The sequence below is a fragment of the Patella vulgata genome, chromosome 1 (genome assembly GCF_932274485.2).
Source record: "Patella vulgata chromosome 1, xgPatVulg1.2, whole genome shotgun sequence".
NCBI lineage: Eukaryota > Metazoa > Mollusca > Gastropoda > Patellidae > Patella > Patella vulgata.
Window position 1 is genome coordinate 52,757,571 of NC_065879.2, and position 19,337 is coordinate 52,776,907.

The window sequence follows — 19,337 nt, forward strand, 5'->3', positions numbered from 1 at the left end:
CTTGTGGACGCTCTAGAGGCCAAAGTTAATATCCGATTGACTTTCAATTTATGCGCAGTGTTTAAGGTCATGACACGAAGATGCCTACAATATTGATTTTCAGCGATATCTGATATTTACAGCCATTTCCGATAATTACCGTCAGAGTTATTGCCCTTGATCACTTTAAAAAATCTTGTGGACGCTCTAGAGGCTAAATTCAATATCCGATTGACTTTAAATTTATACAGTGTTTAAGGTCATGAGATGAAGAAGCCAATTGATTTTCAGCGATTTCCGATTGAATCCTTTGAAAATCACACCTAACGCTAAAACTAAAGGCAAGAAACGGGCCGGTTTACATTGAAGCACAACTAATTCCTGTCCTGCGTACTCTGTATATAATATACGGTTTTCTAAATATGCCTTGGATGGTAGCCACAAGTCGACAATTTTTGTTTTGTATTTTTCCCATTTTGTTCATAAGGTAAATGTAACTTTTCAGATACCTGATGACATTTATACTTATTGTTTCAATAGATTCTAATAACCCCCATTGCAGTTAATATGAAAGCTTTCATATCTGCTATGCAGATCTAGTTATTATTATTTTTTGCCGCGGGACCCTATTTCTCCATGATCGAAAACAGATATCGATCTGGAACCAAATTTTCTATTCTGAAACCATGAGGTAGCTACTTGGTAAAATAATTTTGAAACTTCTGCGCAGACCGGAAGTGGCCGAATTTCGTGGGGTGCATAAAAATTAAAAAACGGCTATAGCTTCGTCAATTCTGTACCCATTTTCATACAAATGACATTTTCAGAAACCCTGAGTCTTTTCTCGGACAATAGCAGATGAAAATTTCGAAATTTCGAAACTTCGTCGCTGACTTCTAGCGTTCGAAAAATGAAAAATGTTGTTTAAGAGACAAGTTTTGTTATTTTTCAAAATTTTCAAATTTGACCTACATTTTTGGATACCTGAAGACCATCCGATTCCAGAAATATAAGTTTCATTCCGAGTTATCGGTCTATATTTTTCGATTTTTTTCGAATTTTCTGCCCATTTCCCAACCCTTATAGATTTGGGAAAGGATAAATCGATAGTTCTGAAAGTCCTGGAACATAAAGCTATATAGTCAGAGCGCTGGATAAAGCAATTTCAAAAACGATCCGGAAACCGGAAGTAGTCGAAATAATGATAGATATTTCGAAAAAAAAGCAAAAAATGGGTGTTTTCGGGAAAAACTCGATTTCTCCGTCCAGTATCAATGGATTAAACGAATTAAGCTTTCGTTCAGTGGCCCGAGGAATGGACTGTCGTATGATACCCAATTTATACGGATACTATCACCAAGCTGAAAATCAAGTATTTTCTGATTTGGAGCGTTTTTGGACGCCTTTATCTCAAAAACTTAACCTACAATTTTTTTGTAACATTCTCTATCGAGAGTCCATTCGATAGTCTTGTGCATGAAACCATCCAATAAGACTTTGAAATGTCTGGAATAGGTTAAAAAAAGGGACTGAAAATCGAAAAAAGTCGAAAATTCGTGACATTTTGGAAAATGCTTTATTATTGTATTATTTAATCAGATTTTTACGAAAAGGTTACACATTGAGATAGCTGACCTAATTACGATTCTAACGATGTATAATATGTATTCAGTTATTTAAATTTAATTTTCGATATATTGACATTATTGCATTTTTGGCACTATTGAACATAGGATTTCCCAGAGACATTTTATCTGATCAGACAATGTAATATATCATTACATAGCCCTGTGGCTATTTGATAAGCGAATCCGGTTATTAAAACTATCCCGATAATAATCTCCATACCGGAAGTATTACAAAAATGAAGAAAAAGGGTTTAAACAAATAGCGCTCTTGCGAAAAACTTGATTTCTCCATCAGATGTTAGCGGACCAAAAAAACTAATGGACTATCATATGACATCTGAATGATACGATTTAGATGGCTAGAAAATAAATTAATGTACGCCGAAAATCTAGTATTTTCCGTTTTGGAGCATTTTGAGACGCCATTTTCTCGAAAACGAAAACTAAGTTTTTAATAAACTTTTTTTACTCAGAGTCCTATCGGTGGACTATGGCGTGAGTCTAAAAATAAAAGCATTGAAATAATATAAGTGGTCCAAAAAGAACCTCAATCTTGGAAAAAAGTTGAAAAGTCCTTAAATTACTGAAAATGATCTTCTAATTTTCTTTCTTTGGAAAACAGCTGAATGGATTATTCTAAAAGCATTGAAATAACATAAGTTGTCCAAAAAGAGCCTCAATCTTGGAAAAAAGTTGAAAAATCCTTAGATTACTGAAAATGATCTTTGAATTTTCTTTCTTTGGAAAACAGCTGAATGGATTATTCTGAAACTTCTTGTACAGAAGGTAAGGTAACCAAACAACTTGATAAAGCTATCCCGACAATGATCCAAAAAACCGAAGTAGTCGAAAAAATTTCCGATATTTTGATGAAAAAAAAAGTAAAAAGTAAAAAAATTGCGATATTGCGAAAAAAGTGATTATTACGCCAGATTCCACCGAATCAAAACAACTAAAGTGTCCTTTGATAGTTCGAACAATGGACGATCTTATGACATCTAAATGGTAAAAATTCAAGAGTTAGGCAATAAATAATGGAACGCTGAAAATCTATTATTTTCCTTTTTTGAGCCTATTCAGACGCTTTTATTTCGAAAACTTCTCTTATTTCCTTTCTTAAACTTATGTTACTTAGAGTCCTAACGATGGTCTATGGTGTGAATCCAAATTTAAAAGCCTCAATAAATGGTCTAAAAGGGCCACAATCTTTGAAAAAAGTCGAAAAATCGTTATATCTGTAAATCTGCTTCTAATGGTATAATGTCAAATGGATCTTTCTGAAACTTCTGGTACAGGAAGTTAAGTTCACATACCACTTGTTAAATCTATCCCGATAATGATCCGTAAACAGGAAGTAGTCAAAAAAATATTCGATATTTAAAAAAAAAAAGACAGTAAAAAAATCGGTGCTCTTGCAACAATCGTGATTTCACCGTCGGTGAAAGACTATTGTTATTACTAAGATTAATTAGGATTTCACCTTCGGTGAAAGACTATTGTTATTACTAAGATTAATATTATTATTTTTTTTTATTGGGGGAAGCTAGATCTCAGCAACTGTTATTACTAAGATTAATATTATTATTTTTTTTTATTGGGGAAGCTAGATTTCAGCAACTGTAAGAGATAGAGGTTTGAAATTTGATTTTCTGTATGAAAAGTGGTGTGCAGCTACTGCTTAAAGCTATTTCGAAATTTGTGCGCATAGCGGAAATGTGTCAAATCTTTAACGTGTACGAAAATTGAAAATCGGCCATTATTCTCTTAATTCTCAATGGATTCTTCAGATATTTACATTTTTGGATAGCTGGAGACATTTCTGAGCAGATAGCAGTTCAAAACTGTGGAAATTAGAAACTTTGTCGCTGTCATTTTTTGGGTGAAAAATGGAAAATTTTCAAAATTTTCTAAAAAATTTATTTTTGGGAATTTTGAAATTTTTATATTTTTGGATAGCTGACATCAATCCGATTCCAACAATATAAGTTTTGTTCTGAAATGTTAACCTTGATTTTTCACTTCTTTTCGCATTTTGGTCAAATCCTAGAGTTCTTATTTTTTTAAAACGGCTCCAACGATTTTTCTGAAACTTCAGTCCATGAACTATAAATGAAAATCCTCTAATCTCCGGAAGTGGTCAAGAAAGGTATCCAAAGTTTGACAAAATTCTGAAAAATGGGTGTCTGTGCGGAAAATGCGATGTATCAATTGTGTTTTTGCCGATTAGTTAAAGTTTTATATCTTTTACTAGCCAATTGAATTGTCTATCAGATGGTACTAAAGCGACAAGTTTCTATCAAATAATAAAAAAGTTACATGACTTTTAATAGTAAGGTATTTTGCGATTTCGAGCAACTTTAGACGCATGTTTCTCGGAAACGCCCCCAACGATTTTTTTAAAACTTTCTCAATCGAAAGACTAATTGGTTGGCTGTTTTGTGAAACTACTGTAAAAAGAGATCGAAAATCGAAAACGTCGTATTTTTACGATTTGGAGCATTTTTAGAGGACTATTTCTCGAAAAGTCAACATAATTCATTTTTGGAACTTCTTCTACAGAGAGGCCTATCGGTAGAGTTATACATAAAACGTTTGTACAACAGTCCCAAATATCAGGAGTAGGAGAACAGAGGCATCGAATATTGAAAACGGCAGCTTTCATTGTTAAGTGAAACAGGGTGGATACAATCTGTACGTTTTGTCAACGTATAGAGCCCGTTCAAGAGTGCTTTTATCAGTGATGATATTTGAACTGAAATTATTTCAACTATGAGTGTTTTCTTTCTTTCACATTGACGATATTTTGAACTAAAATTATTTCAACTATGAGTGTTTTCTTCTATCCAAAATAAGGGGTTTATTGACCCTGTAGCAGAAATAGTTGATTGCAGTGGGTAATAATTAGTCTTTGAATTAATATTTTTGCTTCTTTGTCAAGATTATCTTATAACCGTTTATAAGCAAATCCAATTTGTTAAGCGGTTGCAGTAGTATCGCACAGAAGTATCGAATATTGCACCTCTGATAAAGGAATGACGTTGTTTGAACATGGACTCTTCCTGAAATTATTATTAAATTTTTATATCTTAGTGACGTCAAATCTTTTACGTGCACGAAACCAGAAAATTGGCGATATTTCATTGAATATTCAATCAATTTTTGAACCAGTTACATATTTGAGTAGCTGACATGAACGCGATTCCGAAGTCCCGTGTACAAATTGGTGTGGCCGTAAAAGATAAGATAAGTTGGAATTCTATATAAGAGTAGACTAGCGCCGCTGTACGAGCATGTTTAGAGGTCTTTTTCTCAAAAAGGCAATCTAATATTTTTTTGGGGAACTCCTTCTATAGAGAGCCTAATTGATATATATTTGAATGAAGAGAGAGAGAGAGAGAAAAATGGGGTTTAACGTCCACTATTTCAATAATTCGCTTGCGCGTAGGGGTCTTTAGCAGTGGAGGAACCGGAAAAAAACTCACGAGGTTAGACAGGCGACCGTACTCTTTGTCACGTACAACCGGGGAATCGAAACCCCGCCAGTTGACTCAATGACAGACCGTATGATACAGCGCATGCTGAAACAGAAAGAAGCTTTAAAGGAGCTTCTGTGCCATCGGAACGTAGCATGTCGAAATCAGCGAGTTCATCGATGACATCGACCGCAGTCCCAAAGGCTAGCCTATCGTGCACCTTTCAGCCAGCATAATGTAATTATATAAGAGACATTTATTCCTACTAGCGATTTACAAATATTGCATGAAGAAATTCAAATCATAAGAACATAAACACGACTAATACACAGTATCATATTGATTATAAAATTACAATGTATATATTGGTTATACTATATATGTCACAAAGCGACAATCATTTGATAATAATAATTATTTACTAATTATATAAATCATTTTAAGAGGTAGGAGTTATCCGTTGTTTAATTTATCAGTCATATAATTACACTGGTTAGAAAGGTACGAGAGAGAAAGAGAGAAATTGGGTTTAACGTCCACTGAACACAAACTAGGTCATTTCGGGACTAACATATGGTTTATTTTTTTTATTTCAATAATTCGCTTGCGCGTAGCGATCTTTAGTAGTGGGAGGAAACCGGAAGATCCGGAGAAAACCCACGAGGTTGGACAGGCGACCCTACTCCTTGTCACGTATAACCAGTTAATCGAAACATAATGTATCTATATAAGAGACATTTATTCCTACTGGCGATTTACAAATATTGCATGAAGAGATTCAAATCATAAGAACATAAACACGACTAATACACAGTATCATATTGATTATAAAAGTACAATGTATATATTGGTTACACTATATATGTCACAAAACAACAATCATTAGATAATAATAATTATTTACTAATTATATAAATCATTTTAAGAGGTAGGAGTTATCCGTTGTTTAATTTAACAGTTATATAATTACCCTGGTTAGAAAGGTACGAACACCTACGACACCTACGATACTTCTGAAACGTCGGGACTATGAAGTCGACAGACCAAACCAGTCCATGAACTATAAATGAAAATCCCCTAATCACCGGAAGTCGTCAAGAAAGGTATTCAAAATTTGACAAAATTTTGAAAAATGGGTGCCTGTGCGCCAAATGCGATGTATCAATTGGTTGTTTACCGAGTACTTAAAGTATTATATCGTATGATAACCACGCGAATTATCTACGAGATGGTGCTATAGCAACAAGATTTTATTGGCAACTAAAAAATTTATGGGACTTTGAAAAGTAAGGTTATTTACGATTTCGATCAAGTTTAAACCCATGTTTCTCGGAAAAGCCGCCAATGATTTTTTTCAAACTTGCTCAATCGAGATTCTACTGGGTAGTGTATTTTGTGTAACCCTTGTACAATTTTTCTAATTGTCATGGGTAGCCCAAAAAAGAGATCGAAAATTGAAAACAGTTGGAGCATGTTTAGGGGTCAATATCTGAGTTATGCTAGAGTGTGGGTTTTTTTGGGGGTGGGGAGTGGTGGGGATAGTCTTTTGTCATATATCTGGCGATCGTGTGACGCCTTGGCGACAGTGAAAGCCTTCAGCATTGCGCGCAATTCTAGTTATTTTTTTTCCGTTTTGCCTATTTCTCAGCAACTATAAGAGATAGGGGTCTGAAATTTGAATTTTTCTAAGGAAACTGGGTGGTAGTTACTGCTTAAATGTAAAACGATATTTGTGCGCATAGCGGAAATGCGTGAAATCTTTAACGGGCACGAAAATTGAATATCGGCCATTATTCTCTTAATTCTCAATGGATTCTTCAGATATTTACATTTTTGGATAGCTGGAGACATTTCTGAGCAGATCGAAGTTCAAAACTGTGGAATTTAGAAACTTTGGCGCTATCATTTTTTTGGTGAAAAATGGAAAATTTTCTAAAATTGTGACAAATGGGTGCCTGTGCGGAAAATACAATGTACCAATTGTGTTTTTGCGGAATAGTTACAGTTTTATATCGTTTAATAGCCCATTAAATTGTCGATCAGATGGTACTAAAGCGACAAGTTTCTATCAATAATTGAAAAAGTTATGTGACTTTGAAAAGTAAGTATTTTTACGATTTCGAGCAACTTTAGACGCCATTTTCTCGGAAACGCCTCCAACGATTTGTTTCAAACTTTCTCAATCGAGAGTGAAATTGGTACTGTATTGTGTGAAACCTTTGCACAAATTTTCTTATTGTCATGGGTAGCCGAAAAAAGAGATAGAAATTCGAAAACGTCGTTTTTTTACGATTTGGAGCATTTTTAGAGGTCTTTTTCTCGAAAAGTTAAGATAATATTTTTTTGGGAACTTCTGCTACAGAGAGTCTTATCGGTAGTGTTATGTATGAATCCTTTGTACAACAGTCCCAAATATCAGGAGTAGGAGAACAAAGGGATCGAAAACTGAAAACGGCAGCTTTCATTGTTAAGCGAAACATGTGGTAAGGGTGGATACAATCTGTACGTTTTGTCAACGTATAGAGCCTATTCAAGAGTGTTTTTTTTCTTTCCATTGACGATATTTTGAACTAAAATTATTTCAACTATGAGTGTTTTCTTCTATCCAAAATATGGGTTTATTGACCCTGTAGCAGAAATAGTTGATTGCAGTGTGTAATAATTAGTCTTTGAATTAATATTGTTGCTTCTTTGTCAAAATTATCTTATAACCGTAATCATCTAGACAGAAATCGACGGCTCGCGCTGTTTATAAGCAAGTCCAATTCGCTAATTGAGTGCAGTAGTATTGTACAGTAGTATCGGATATTGCATCTCTGGTGAAAGGCATGACGTTGTTTGACCATGGACTCTATCTGTAATTGATAATAAATTTTTATATGTTAGTGACGTCAAATCCTTGGCGTGCACGAAACCAGAAAATTGGCGGTATTTCATTGAATATTCAATCAATTTTTGAACCAGTTACATGTTTGAGTAGCTGATATGAACGCGATTCCGAAGTCCCGTGTACACATCAGTGTGACCGTAAAAGATCCCATGACAGTTGGAATTCTATGTAAGAGTAGACTAGCGCCGCTGTACGAGCATGTTTAGAGGTCTTTTTCTCAAAAAGGCAATCTAATATTTTTTTGGGAACTCCTATAGAGGGCCTAATTGATATATCTGTGTATGAAACCACCGTACAACGGTCAAAAGTATCAAGAGTGGCCAAACAAATGCCACTGGATATCGACAAAAGTCCGAAATGGTCATAATCGGAACGTTTTCCATACGTATAAAGCATATATAGAGACTTTTTTTTTTAAGTGGCAATATTTGAACTAAGGGTATTTTACTGTCAACCAAAATATGGAATTGGTGCTTCTAGGCTGAAAATTTGTCTACATGACGTCATCACTTGATACCATTGAAAATAAAGGAATCCCATGCGCCTATTGATAAGGAAGTCGACTTCTTCTCATCAAAAATGAAAATCTAATGCTGGTAAGTATATTTTAGGTTTTGGTAGTTATCTTAGACCTAAGATTACTTTTTTGTCCCATTCGGAAAACTGTTTTGTTTATTCCTTTTCTAATTCGTGTAGATCTTTGAAGAGTTCTGAATATTGATTTTCACATGTTTTAAACTGTTAGTACTTATAACTATCGCGAATTTTATGAACAGACCCGAAGTGAAGTAAATCTTTAACTTGCACGAAAATTGAAAATCGGCCATAACTATGTCAATTCCCAACCGATTTTCGAAAAATTTATATTTTTGTACAGCTGGGGATATTGCAGATACGATAACGGCCGAAGTGAGATATCGTATCGTTCTCATTTTTTCTTCAAAATTTGAAAATTTACTAATATTGTTATTTCTTGGAATTTTGAGTTTTCGATTACATATTTGGATTGCCGGCATCTGTTCGATTCTACCGATCTAGGATTATCATGATGTGAATTTTTCAGCTATATTTTTCAATTCCCTTCTATCGTAATGCGCATGCAACGGTCCTTCACGTTTAAGGGGAGCTTTTGCCCCTGCTCCTCTCAACGCACATCGGCTTTCCTTCGAAGGAGTCATTAAAGACTTCTGCAAATTAGCTAAATCGCTCTCCTAAATATTGAGATTAATAAACTACTTTCAGTTTATGTTTACTTTTAAACAAGGTATATATTCAAGGTATCAGGGGCTTTTAATGGCTCCCGCACAATTTTATAAACATGAAGGACTGATGCAAAGAATGTGTCAATATCTTAGTTATGCAAGTGTGTGATTTTATTTGGGGGGGGGGGGAGAGTGGCGGAGATAGTCTTTGTCATGGATCTGGCGACCGTGTGACGCCTTGGCTAGGGTGAAAGCCTTCAGTCTTGGAAGCAAGTCTAGTTATTATTAGGGTTTCACACTGCGTAGCTTGTGTGAAACACTATTGTTTTTGTTAAGATTATTATTAGGCTTTCAGACTAGGCTTTGAGATTACTAAAATTATTATTAGGCTTTCAGACTTTCGTTTGAAAGTCTATTGAGATTACTAAAATTATTATTATTAGGCTTTCAGACGAAATCTATTGAGATTACTAAAATTATTATTATTAAGCTTTCATATTTCACATGAAAGCTTATTGTTTCTGTTAAGATTATTAAGCTTTCATATTTCATATAAAAGCTTATTGTTTCTGTTAAGATTATTATTAAGCTTTCATATGTCATATGAAAGCTTATTGTTTCTCTTAAGATTATTAAGCTTTCATATTTCATATGAAAGCTTATTGTTTCTGTTAAGATTATTATTAAGCTTTCATATTACATATGAAAGCTTATTGTTTCTGTTAAGATTATTATTGTTATTATTATTTTTTTTTGTGTGTTTTATCCACAAATCGGATTTCTCAGAATCTAACCATAGGATCTTTCTGAAACTTTTACCTATCCCCCCAAAAATGGGTGGTGGCTGTTGATTAAATATATTTTCAAAACGTTTTACGAATCCGAAATCACCGAATTTTACGAACGAATGCATTTGACCTATAATACTGTAACTTTGTGACTATGTGACCTATTTTACTAAATCGTTTTTCTTTGAGTACCTTGAGACAATTACTTCAAATCTGCAGATTCAGATTTTCGAATTTCGAAAATTCGTCGCTGTGATTTCGAACCGGTATTTATGACCAATTTGACAACTTCTTTAATAGTTGTACGATTTTTATGAAATTTAGCATGTATGTAGATCTTACCGATGCGACTTCAAAAATATGATTAGAAATTTGCTAAATTATCTCCCCTTAATGAAATTAAGGATCACAATTTTCAGAATGACCTAATTTTTTTTTTAGACACTAGACAAGTAATTACTGGTTCATATACAAAATATGGAGTTTGTCGATCGAACCAGAAATGCCACCATCTTGAAACGTGAAAAGTCTTAATAACTTTTGCGATATTGCACTTACAGACATGGGAGTTATATTTTCTGAATCCCTGAAGGAATGCCTAAAAAACGTTCAGAGCAGAATTTTGATTTAGGTCAACTGATGGTCGCCATTTTGAAGTGAATCTAAAAAAAATAGCGAAAAATCGACATTTACGGTCTTCTAAACAAACACAATAGGGCATAGTATGTTCAATATGTCTCCTATTTCTGAAATTAATACATTTCAGGATAGCGGGGATACGGGTCGAATGTTTGGTATTTGAATATTTCAAAAATTCGAATTTCGCCTTTGATGTTTTCCGTGCCGACAAGGTTGTTTTGGAGTGTAGGCCCGCGCATGCGCGTCACAACCCTACTATCGTGCACACCAACTTGAAACTCACCGAGTATCTGGCTTATGGTCCCAAGCACAATTCCAAACAAGAAATATTTTAGGGCCCGACCAATGGGGGGTGAGCGGTGGTCATTTTCCCGGTGTAACATAAAGTAAAACAAGAAAATAGAGATGGAACTAGGTGTGCGATTTTAATTTGGAGATAGGTACATTTTGTAAAAAAAATCCCTTCATAACAAACATATTCAGCTGCTTTTGACTTCGCGCATGCGCAACGCTGTAACCAAAGGTACCATGTCTACCAAATTCCTGCGAGGAACTTTTCACGTTGGGACCTAGGTGCCCTGAAAATTTCAAGGCGATACCTGCATTCCTTCAAGTCGTTTGTTCTTGGCACGGCTCCAGGTCAATTTACGGCTTCCAGAAGGGGAAAAAGGGGGAATTTCGCCGCGACACCGGCACCGATTGTCCGAAAACCATTAAATTTGGACACAATACGCCCATTACCACCCCGGACTCTGTGCTTCACCCCTATTTTGATGTCATTAAAATAAAAAGAGTTTTAGCAAAAAACCGATTTTCGGAATTTAAATTTGGTTTTAATTAATTTTGAAATTGCAAATGCAAAGAGATTTTATCGTCTCTTCCGTATGTGATAGGTATTAGTACTATACACATTATCCTTAAAAGACAATTTTTTAAAATGACCGCAACGATGTATCGACACGAGAAACCGAAATCGTCTATTTTGACGTTTTTTGACTGATGAGGCATCCTTCCGGTGGTCGAAATCTCTGGAATTTTTAGCGGTTGGCTGCGCCGCGATGATATTTATCACATATTAAAAGGAGAAAATGCTCAGATATCAAGAACAATAAAAATTCGATAAAATACGGCAATTTTTTAAGCAAAAAAAAACATTGATGGGTGGGGGTGGGTTTCGAATTTATTTTCAACGTTCTCTGAATTCCACACTCTTCTATTTTTAATATGTAATAGCTAGAATCCCAAGGTACATTCCGTGCAAATGTGAAGGCAATCGGACAAAGGGAACGTTGCCTGGGCAGAGCAAATCAACCCCGGTCGCGAAAATTTTCTCATTCTTCAACGTTATTATAATATTGTAATATTAGATCCATCCGGGTCCCCGATCCACCGTCACTTACCAAACCACTCCGAAATATACCCAAAATCCCAAAATCGACCTTAATTTTTTTTTTGACTTCGCGCATGCGCCACGCTGGAACCAAAGGTACCATGACTAAAAAATTCCGGCAAGGAACTTTTCGCGTTTCGTTCAGGTCGTTTGTTCTTCACGCGGTTCCTGTCGTTCGGCTTTTTCCGCCATTTACGGCTTCAGTAAGTGCGAAAAAAGGGGAATTTCGCCACGACACCGACACCGATTGTCCGAAAACCATGAAATTTGGACACAATACGCCCATTACAATCCCGGACTTTGTGCCTTACTCCCATTTTGATCCGATTTTAGCAAAAATAAAAGATTTTCGGTCAACTGATGGTCTCCATTCGGAATTGAATATGAAGAACAGTGAAAAATCCACATGAACAGACGTGAAAATAAACACAATAGGCTGTAATATGTTGAATGCGCTCTTATTTCTGAAATTAATGCATTTCAGGATAGCTCGAGATCAAGATCGATTTTTTGGTGTTTGAAAATTTTCAAAATATTATATTTCGCCTATGACCTTTTACGTACCGACAAAGTTGTTTGCAGGACAATTTATGCCTTTAATTTTCAAAATTTACAAATTTAACCTAAATATTCGAACAGTTAAGGTCAATCTGATTAAAAAAATATTAGTTCCGTCCAAAGTTATTTCATTTATTTTTTTTGATATTTTCCTGCCCCTTTTTAGTTCTTACCCGCATTTTCATTTCATGTTCTCATCCGTTCCGTTTTTAAACGGTTTGATCCATTTTTCTGAAACTTCTGGAACGGAAAGTCATTCCGATTACAGCAATCCAAGTCTCAGTTATTTCCCTTTAGTTTTCAGATTATTTGTTATCCCGGGTGCAATGTTTCTCACTATATTTAGACTTGTAACTTCGCGACTTTTTCACCGATTTTGATAATTATTTTTTGTTGTTCTTTTTTCTTTTAAGATACTTGATATAATCCATGTCACGTGACGATGAATATGAAAGCTTTCATATCTGCATGGGACAGTAGCAGATCTAGTTATTATTATTTTTTTTTTTGTGTTTTATCCACAAATCGGATTTCTCAGAATCTAACCATAGGATCTTTCTGAAACTTTTACCTATCCCCCCAAAAATGGATGGTGACTGTTGATTAAATACATTTTCAAAACGTTTTACGAATCCGAAATCACCGAATTTTACGAACGAATGCATTTGACCTACAATGCTGTAACTTTGTGACTATTTGACCTATTTTACTAAATCTTTTTTCTTTGAGTACCTTGAGATAATTACTTCAAATCTGCAGATTCAGATTTTACAATTTCGAAAATTCGTCGCAGTGATTTCGAACCCGTATTTATGACCAATTTGACAACTTCTTTAATAGCTGGTCGATTTTCATGAAATTTAGCATGTAAGTAGATCTTACCGACACGACTTCAAAAATATGATTAGAAATTTGCTAAATTATCTCCCTTTGATGAATCAAAGTTTTCCAAAAAATCGACGAAATATATTTCTTTACTAGCTACGACACTACTGATCCGTACACAAAAAATGGAGTTTGTTGCCCATTCCGGAAGTGCCACCATCTTGAAATGTGAAATGCCAAAAGGCTTTTTTGATATTTTACTAACAGACAAGGGAATTATATTTTCCGAATCCTTGAAGAAAAGCCCATAAATTGTAGGAATTAGAATTTTGATTTTTGGCAAATGATGGACGCTATTTTGAATTGAAAATGAAAAATATGGAAAAATCCACATTAATCGGCTTAAAAACATCCACAATTGGTCGTGGCTTAAAGAATCTGTCTCCTATTACCGAAATTAATACATTTCAGGATAGCCTGGCTCATGGTCGAATGTTTGGTATTTGAATATTTCAAAAATTCGAATTTCGCCTTTGATGTTTTCCGTGCCGACAAGGTTGCTTTGAGTTGACCTGGTTTTGACTTCGCGCATGCGCTACGCTATAACCAAAGGTACCATGAGTACCAAATTCCGGCGAGGAACTTTTCACGCTGGTACCTAGGTACCCTAAAAATTTCAAGGTGATACCTGCATTCGTTCAAGTCGTTTGTTCTTTGCACGGCTCCAGGTCGTTTACGGCTTCTATAAGGGCAAAAAGGTGAAATTTCGCCGCGAAACCGGCACCGATTGTCCGAAAACCATGAAATTTGGACCCAATACGCCCATTACCACCCCGGACTCTGTGCTTTACTCCCATTTTGATCCCATAAAAAAAAAAGAGTTTTAGCAAAAAAAAACGATTTTCGGAATTTAATATTGGTTTTAATTAATTTTGAAATTGCAAATGCAAAGAGATTTTATCACCTCTCCCGTATGTGATAGGTATTAGTACTATACACATGATGGTTAAAAGACAATTTTTAAAAATTACAGCAACGATGTATCGACACTAGAAACCGAAATCGCCTATTTTGACCTTTTTTTGACTGCTGAGGCATCCTTCCGATGGTCCAAATCTCTGGAATTTCTAGCGGTTGGCTGCGCCGCGATGATATTTATCACATATTAAAAGGAGAAAATGCTCAGATATCAAGAACAACAAAAATTCGATAAAATACGTCAATTTTTTAAGCAAAAAAACTTTGATCGGTGGGGGTGGGTTTCGAATTTATTGTCAACGTTCTCGGAATTCCAGACTCTTTTATTTTTAATATGTGATAGCTTGAATCCCAAGGTACATCCCGTGCAAATTTGAAGGCAATCGGCTAAAAGGAACGTTGCCTGGGCAGAGCAAATCAACCCCGGTAGCGAAAATTTGCTCATTCATCAACGCTTATTATAATAGATCAATCCGGGTCCCCGATCCACCGTCACATACCAAACCACTCCGAAATATACCCAAAATTCCCAAATCGACTGTAATTTCTTTTGACTTCGGGCATGCGCCACGCTGGAACCAAAGGTACCATGACTACCAAATTCCGACGAGGAACTTTTCACGCTGGTACCTAGGTGCCCTGAGAAATTCAAGGCGATACCGGCATTCGTTCAGGTCGTTTGTTCTTCACACGGTTCCTGTCGTTCGGCTTTTTCCGCCATTTACGGCTTCAGTAAGTGCGAAAAAAGTGGAATATCGCCACGACACCGGCACCGATTGTCCGAAAACCTTGAAATTTGGACACAATACGCCCATTGTCACCCCGGACTTTGTGCCTTACTCCCATTTTGATCCGATTAAAAAAAAAGAGTTTTAGCAAAAAAAAAAAGAAGATTTTCGGGCAACTGATGGTCTCCATTTGGAATTGAATATGAAAAACAGTGAAAAATCCACTTGAAAAGACGTGAAAATGAACCACAATAGGCTGTAATATGTTCAATGCGTCTCTTATTTCTGAAATTAATGCATTTCATGATAGCCCGAGATCAAGATCGATTTTTTGGTGTTTGAAAATTTTCAAAATTTCGTATTTCGCCTTTGACCTTTTACGTGCCGACAAAGTTGTTAACAGGACAATTTATGCCTTTAATTTTCAAAATTTACAAATTTAACCTAAATATTCGAACAGCTAAGGTCAAACTGATTCAAACAATGTTAGTTCCGTTCAAAGTTATTTCATTTATTTTTTTGATATTTTCCTGCCCCTTTTTAGTTCATTCCCGCCATTTTCGTTTCATGTTCTCATCCGTCCCGTTTTTAAACGGCTTGATCCATTTTTCTGAAACTTCTGGAACGGAAAGTCATACCGATTACAGCAATCCAACTCTCAGTTATTTCCCTTTAGTTTTCAGATTATTTTGTTGCCCGGGTGCTATGTTTCTCACTATATTTAGACTTGTAACTTCGCGGCTTTTTCACCGATTTTGTAATTATTTTTTGTTGCTCTTTTTTCTTTTAAGATACTTGATATAATCCATGTCACGTGACGATGAATATGAAAGCTTTCATATCTACATGGGACAGTAGCAGATATTGAGATTACTAAAATTATTATTATTAGGCTTTCAGAATTTTTAGGCTTTCAGACAAAATTATTATTATTATTTTTTCGCCAACTGTATTTATAGCCTTCGAAACAAATAATTTATTCAAATGAGTCGTATTTGTTGTTTGTTTAAGATTTTGTTATTTGATTATAATCAACTAAAAGAGTGAACCCATACGATCATATAAATATCACAAAATGGTTTCTAACTTGTTCAGTTGCGGAGAAATAGGCAATTTTCAACAGGTCACTTTTCAAGTTTTTTTTGTCCATAAAAGTGTCAATTATTATTCGATTTTCATGAAATTTTCACTGTGTGATACCTAATGCCATTTAAGATTTCATACAAGTAATTTTAGATTTTTATTATCACCGAAAGTAACGTCATTTTAGCCTTCAAAACAGATATTTTATTCAAATGCGTCTGATTTGTAATGTTTTTAAAACTATGATATTTGATTCCAATCAGCAAATAGATTGAACCCATACGATCATACAGATACCAGAAAATGGTTTTTAACTTGCACGGTTGCAGAGAAATAGACGATTTCCTACAAGTCACTTTTCAAGGTTTTTGGTCTATAAAAGTGGCAATTATTATTCGATTTACATAAAATTTTCACCATGTGATGCCTTATGCCATTTCTGATTTCATAAAACTAATTGAACATTTTCATTATCACTGGAAGTACTGTACACTTACATGTAACAAATGTATAAAATGAATTGATATTGCTGGATTTGGTTGATTTGGCGTCCATTTTATTTGATGTGTGCAATGCTTATATGGAAACCTGTTTAATGGTTTCATTGGTACCGGAAGTGACATCTTTAGGGTAACGTGGCACCGATGAAACCCGTCATTACTGCATCGCAGTTCTAGTTCTTATTATTATTATTCAAATTCCATTTTGATTAGATCTCAGCAACTCCTTGTCGCATCATTTTGATTTCTTCGGTTTTACTGGGAAAGTGGGTGTGACTTAGAGGATAAAGCTATTTTAAACGTTCTGCGACAATGCAAAATGTCCGAAATCACCGAAGCTATCTTTTTCAAAAATATATTGCAGTAATTTTAAAAATAATCGTTGGATTTTAACTTTCGATACATTTTGGCATAGTCGGAGACAGGGCACATAGCTACGCTACTTTTGATTTTTGATTTTCGGCAAATCTTCGCAGATATTAGGCGCCAAATTTAGAAAATTTAAATTTTTACAAAGAACTTTTTTATTTATAAATATTTTTTAGTCGTGTTTTACAGAAATATAACGAGTCCTCTGACTTGGGCAAAAATGTGAAAAAATTTTGTCTCGGTAATTTTCCTTGGCCCCCATTGGTTAATTCAGTTTTTCAGTCCTAGATTAATTATTTATTGTTCGATTTGTATAAAACAAAGTTCAAATGCTCCGTTGTCTCAATTGTCATTTTTTTGTTACCGATAGAGATATCTGTCGGCGCCAGAAGTGGCTTAATTTTACCAAAAACTACAGTTTTGACAGTTAGGTACCATTTTTCAAAAGCAAATATTATTGTTTAAAAAAACCCGATATAACTAAAAGAGTGTGCCCTTTAAATGCACACAAAATGTTGGGCTCGGTTTTTTTAATTTCGATTTCATTTTCGAGCAAATTGGATTAAGAGGTGAAAAAAGGTGTAAAATTGACCTATTTACAATACATTCAGGCTTTTCAGATTTTAAAATATTTCTACGTAACTTTAATAAACTTGTAGCTATAATCCATACGAAGAAAATGTATATTAAAATTAGTTTGTAATATAAGCAGTTACCTAGAAATTGGCAATTTTGCATAAGTCACTGTTTTCGTTTTTTTGACTGTAAAATAGTCAATTATTATTGCATTTTCACAAAAGTGACATCATTTCATTCAAAAAGCAAGTATGCGTCGTATCAAATTGATTGCAATTGAAAATTGCAATTTAACTTTTAAAATCAATATTTTATTCAACCAAGAATTTGCAATTTAACTTTTAAAATCAATATTTTATTCAACCAAGAATTATTTAATATGTATTAATAATTTTAACTTTTAGTTTACATTCACGTATTAATAAAATACATACGGTCATATAGATTTCAAAAAAATGTTTCTAACTTGTTCAGTTGCGGAGAAATAGGCGATTTTCAACAGGTCACTTTTCAACGTTTTTGGTCCATAAAAGTGTCAATTATTATTCGATTTTCAAAAAATTTTCACTGTGTGATACCTAATGCCATTTACAATTTTATACAACTAACTTAAGATTTTCATTATCACCTGAAGTAACGTCATTTTGGCAAAAACTGTATTTTTAGCCTTCAAAACAGATATTTTATTCAAATGAGTCTGATTTGTAATGTTTTTAAAATTATGATATTTGATTCCTATCAACAAATAGATTGAAACCATACAGATACCAGAAAATGGTTTCTAACTTGTACGGTTGCAGAGAAATAGACGGTTTTCTACAAGTCACTTTTCAAGGTTTTTGGTCTATAAAAGTGGCAATTATTATTCGATTTACATAAAACTTTCACCATGTGATGCCTTATGTAGTTTCTGATTTCATAAAACTAATTGAACATTTTCATTATCACCGGAATTACTGTACACTTACATGTAATAAATGTATAAAATGAATTGATATTGCTGAATTTGGTTGATTCGGCGTCCATTTTATTTGATGTGTGAAATGCTTATATGGAAACCTTTTTAATGGTTTCGTTGGTACCGAAAGTGACATATGTTTAGGGTAACGTGGCACCGGTGAAACCCGTTATTACTGCAAAGCCTTTCTAGTTATTTAAGCTTTCATATGTATTATATATAAAAGCTTATTGTTTCTGTTAAGATTATTATTATTATTATTATTATTTTTTTTTTTTTTGTGTTTTTCCTGCAAATCTTATATCTCAGAATCTAACCGTGGGATCTTTCTGAAACTTTGACCTACCCCCCCCCCCCAAGAATGGGTAGTGGCTTTAGAATAGTTATGTTTTCAAAACGTTTTACACATCCGAAATCACCGAATTTTACGAACGAATGCATTTGACCTACATTGCTGTAACTTTGTGACTTTTTGACCTATTTTACTAAAAAAAAATTCTTTGAGTACCTTGAATCATTTACTTCAAATCTGCTATTTCGGATTTTCGAATTTCAAAAATTCGTCGCTGTGATTTCGAACCGGAAGTTAAAATCAACTTGACAACTTCTTTAATAGTTGCACGATTTTCATGAAATTCAGTATATAAGTAGATCTTACCGATACAACTTGAAAAATGTCATTATAAATTTTCTGTATTATCTCCCCTTGATGAAATTAAGTATCAAATTTTTTAAAAAAATCAACGAAATATAGGTCCGATTGCCTTGAAATT

The 19,337-nt window shown here is 34.4% G+C and overlaps 1 protein-coding gene across 5 annotated transcripts in view; it reads right to left on the minus strand.

Moving 5' to 3' along the window:
- The window catches only part of LOC126830378 (chordin-like protein 2), a 424,750-nt gene that overhangs the window by 159,617 nt on the left and 245,796 nt on the right, over positions 1-19,337 (minus strand). The gene's annotated exons all lie outside the window — the stretch shown is intronic.